Raw genomic sequence first — 4,434 nt, forward strand, 5'->3', positions numbered from 1 at the left:
CTCTTCCATGACTGCTGCAAGCCTCAACCGAGAACGTGGCGAGTGCTGCCCGTGCTCCCACAATTCCCTCTCCCCCTTTCCATTGAGGATTCTGAAGGACCGTCAGCTGGTGATTTTTGGCTCTGACTGTAAGGGATGAATTGAGCCGGGAACGTAGCTGGTCCTCTTGGGCTGGGCAGAAGCTTTTAATGGGATGAGATGGGTTTTGGTCAGCCGGCGTGTGCCTAAAGAGCGTGGGTGGTGGCGATGCGGGAGAAGCGACGCGTCGGAGGGAATTGCTCGCGTGTCCTGTTGTTGAGCAGTATGGCGAAGGCAGAAGTTCTCTTTGTGAGGGGTTTGGCGTGCCTGGGAGTAGTAGAGCAAGGCCAGTGTTGATGCTGTGGCAGCTCTTTGTCTAGGCGTTTTGTCTAGGCCTGAATGAAGGCTCTGGGTAGCGTGGTCCAGAAGTGCTTTGTTCCACGAGCGTCTGGAGAGCCTCCCTGGCGCGCTCCCTGAGCGGGTCCCGGCGGCCCTTGTGGGTGGAAAAAGGGCAGGAGGAAGCCCTGTTGCCTGAGGACAGAAGAGGAGGCCTCCGTCCCTCCCACACAGGAAGCGGGGGGCTGCCGAGAGCTTCCCCGCAGGCGGCATCCTGGCCTGGCCTTTAGCTACTTGCAGCCTGGAGTGAAGGCGCGGAGTCAAAAGAGGCCGGCCCACACGTAGCAGAGGATGGTTTCGATCCATCGACCTCTGGGTTATGGGCCCAGCACGCTTCCGCTGCGCCACTCTGCTCCCTTGGGGATAGACTGCCCGCAATCCACTCTAGCACCTGGGCTGCACTGGCACGGCCAGGCAGAGGAGCAGGCTGCTAGGCAGCGTTTCGGAAAGCCCTTCGAGGACTCTGTGGCGCAATGGGTCAGCGCGTTCGGCTGTTAACCGAAAGGATGGTGGTTCGAGCCCACCCGGGGACGTGGCTACGCTCGGCCTCCTGGCGCTTGCTAGCGGGCTCCCTTTTGCCACCTCCAAGCCATCCCTCTCGGCCTCGGTGAGGTCACCTTGCGGCCGGCAAGGTTCAGGGGCCGTGCTGTGCCACGGGAGCCCGTCTCCCAGCAACCGCGCCGGGGCCTCGGCCTCAGGGCTTAAGCCCCGAGCCCAAGCGCGAAAGCTCCAGCCGGGCAGGTGTCGTTCCCCTCCCGCCTCTACGCCAGCTGAGAGGGAGAAACGCACGAGCCGCGTGGGTTCTTAGCCGCCTCCCTCCTGCGGGCCTGTTTGCTGCGCAGACCTCTGGGCCTGTCTCATGCCTCCCCTGGGAAGCGTGGCCGCGCGAACTGAGCCCCAGTCGCAGCTCCTGAGGTTTCCTGTGCAGCCTTGGACTTGCATGGCTGCCATGGTTTCTCTTTGGAAGGGACTCGGTCCCGCTTGGACAGGCGACTCGCCCGTGTGACTCCAAACGCCATCTTGTGGCTGTCTTTTTCCCCCACAGCCAGAACACCAGGATTCGCCTCCCACGGCAGAAGATGCAAAAGGCCCTGGAAGGAAAGCCCTCCTGCTTTTTTACCTCGGGAGGATGTGGGCTACCAACCGAAGCTCTGAGCCAAGGACTGAAGGACCCGTCCAAGCCGTGGCCGTACTCCCGAGACTTGACCGAAGCCAGCTCTCTCTTCCATGACTGCTGCAAGCCTCAACCGAGAACGTGGCGAGTGCTCCCACAATTCCCTCTCCCCCTTTCCATTGAGGATTCTGAAGGACCGTCAGCTGGTGATTTTTGGCTCTGACTGTAAGGGATGAATTGAGCCGGGAACGTAGCTGGTCCTCTTGGGCTGGGCAGAAGCTTTTGATGGGATGAGATGGGTTTTGGTCAGCCGGCGTGTGCCTAAAGAGCGTGGGTGGTGGCGATGCGGGAGAAGCGGCGCGTCGGAGGGAATTGCTCGCGTGTCCTGTTGTTGAGCAGTATGGCGAAGGCAGAAGTTCTCTTTGTGAGGGGTTTGGCGTGCCTGGGAGTAGTAGAGCAAGGCCAGTGTTGATGCTGTGGCAGCTCTTTGTCTAGGCGTTTTGTCTAGGCCTGAATGAAGGCTCTGGGTAGCGTGGTCCAGAAGTGCTTTGTTCCACGAGCGTCTGGAGAGCCTCCCTGGCGCGCTCCCTGAGCGGGTCCCGGCGGCCCTTGTGGGTGGGAAAAGGGCAGGAGGGAGCCCTGTTGCCTGAGGACAGAAGAGGAGGCCTCCGTGCCTCCCACACAGGAAGCGGGGGGCTGCCGAGAGCTTCCCCGCAGGCGGCATCCTGGCCTGGCCTTTAGCTACTTGCAGCCTGGAGTGAAGGCGCGGAGTCAAAAGAGGCCGGCCCACACGTAGCAGAGGATGGTTTCGATCCATCAACCTCTGGGTTATGGGCCCAGCACGCTTCCGCTGCGCCACTCTGCTCCTTTTGGGCTAGACTGCCCGCAATCCACTCTAGCACCTGGGCTGCACTGGCACGGCCAGGCAGAGGAGCAGGCTGCTAGGCAGCGTTTCGGAAAGCCCTTCGAGGTCTCTGTGGCGCAATGGGTCAGCGCGTTCGGCTGTTAACCGAAAGGATGGTGGTTCGAGCCCACCCGGGGACGTGGCTACGCTCGGCCTCCTGGCGCTTGCTAGCGGGCTCCCTTTTGCCACCTCCAAGCCATCCCTCTCGGCCTCGGTGAGGTCACCTTGTGGCCGGCAAGGTTCAGGGGCCGTGCCGTGCCGTGCCACGGGAGCCCGTCTCCCAGAAACCGCGCCGGGGCCTCGGCCTCAGGGCTTAAGCCCCGAGCCCAAGCGCGAAAGCTCCAGCCGGGCAGGTGTCGTTCCCCTCCCGCCTCTACGCCAGCTGAGAGGGAGAAACGCACGAGCCGCGTGGGTTCTTAGCCGCCTCCCTCCTGCGGGCCTGTTTGCTGCGCAGACCTCTGGGCCTGTCTCATGCCTCCCCTGGGAAGCGTGGCCGCGCGAACTGAGCCCCAGTCGCAGCTCCTGAGGTTTCCTGTGCAGCCTTGGACTTGCATGGCTGCCATGGTTTCTCTTTGGAAGGGACTCGGTCCCGCTTGGACAGGCGACTCGCCCGTGTGACTCCAAACGCCATCTTGTGGCTGTCTTTTTCCCCCACAGCCAGAACACCAGGATTCGCCTCCCACGGCAGAAGATGCAAAAGGCCCTGGAAGGAAAGCCCTCCTGCTTTTTTACCTCGGGAGGATGTGGGCTACCAACCGAAGCTCTGAGCCAAGGACTGAAGGACCCGTCCAAGCCGTGGCCGTACTCCCGAGACTTGACCGAAGCCAGCTCTCTCTTCCATGACTGCTGCAAGCCTCAACCGAGAACGTGGCGAGTGCTCCCACAATTCCCTCTCCCCCTTTCCATTGAGGATTCTGAAGGACCGTCAGCTGGTGATTTTTGGCTCTGACTGTAAGGGATGAATTGAGCCGGGAACGTAGCTGGTCCTCTTGGGCTGGGCAGAAGCTTTTGATGGGATGAGATGGGTTTTGGTCAGCCGGCGTGTGCCTAAAGAGCGTGGGTGGTGGCGATGCGGGAGAAGCGGCGCGTCGGAGGGAATTGCTCACGTGTCCTGTTGTTGAGCAGTATGGCGAAGGCAGAAGTTCTCTTTGTGAGGGGTTTGGCGTGCCTCGGAGTAGTAGAGCAAGGCCAGTGTTGATGCTGTGGCAGCTCTTTGTCTAGGCGTTTTGTCTAGGCCTGAATGAAGGCTCTGGGTAGCGTGGTCCAGAAGTGCTTTGTTCCACGAGCGTCTGGAGAGCCTCCCTGGCGCGCTCCCTGAGCGGGTCCCGGCGGCCCTTGTGGGTGGGAAAAGGGCAGGAGGAAGCCCTGTTGCCTGAGGACAGAAGAGGAGGCCTCCGTGCCTCCCACACAGGAAGCGGGGGGCTGCCGAGAGCTTCCCCGCAGGCGGCATCCTGGCCTGGCCTTTAGCTACTTGCAGCCTGGAGTGAAGGCGCGGAGTCAAAAGAGGCCGGCCCACACGTAGCAGAGGATGGTTTCGATCCATCGACCTCTGGGTTATGGGCCCAGCACGCTTCCGCTGCGCCACTCTGCTCCCTTAGGGCTAGACTGCCCGCAATCCACTCTAGCACCTGGGCTGCACTGGCACGGCCAGGCAGAGGAGCAGGCTGCTAGGCAGCGTTTCGAAAAGCCCTTCGAGGTCTCTGTGGCGCAATGGGTCAGCGCGTTCGGCTGTTAACCGAAAGAATGGTGGTTCGAGCCCACCCGGGGACGTGGCTACGCTCGGCCTCCTGGCGCTTGCTAGCAGGCTCCCTTTTGCCACCTCCAAGCCATCCCTCTCGGCCTCGGTGAGGTCACCTTGTGGCCGGCAAGGTTCAGGGGCCGTGCCGTGCCACAGGAGCCCGTCTCCCAGCAACCGCGCCGGGGCCTCGGCCTCAGGGCTTAAGCCCCGAGCCCAAGCCCAAAAGCTCCAGCCGGGCAGGTGTCGTTCCCCTCCCGCCTCTAC

General features: G+C 62.2%; 2 non-coding genes across 2 annotated transcripts; both read left to right on the top strand.

Moving 5' to 3' along the window:
- The first annotated feature begins 2,498 nt into the window (after positions 1-2,498).
- TRNAN-GUU (transfer RNA asparagine (anticodon GUU)) lies at positions 2,499-2,572 on the top strand. Its single transcript has one exon. It is a non-coding gene; the product is annotated as a tRNA-Asn (tRNA).
- Positions 2,573-4,128: 1,556 nt separating this feature from the next.
- On the top strand, positions 4,129-4,202 carry TRNAN-GUU (transfer RNA asparagine (anticodon GUU)). The gene has a single exon. It is a non-coding gene; the product is annotated as a tRNA-Asn (tRNA).
- The last annotated feature ends 232 nt before the right edge of the window (positions 4,203-4,434 follow it).

The sequence above is a fragment of the Pelodiscus sinensis genome, chromosome 25 (genome assembly GCF_049634645.1).
Source record: "Pelodiscus sinensis isolate JC-2024 chromosome 25, ASM4963464v1, whole genome shotgun sequence".
NCBI classification, from domain to species: Eukaryota; Metazoa; Chordata; order Testudines; family Trionychidae; genus Pelodiscus; species Pelodiscus sinensis.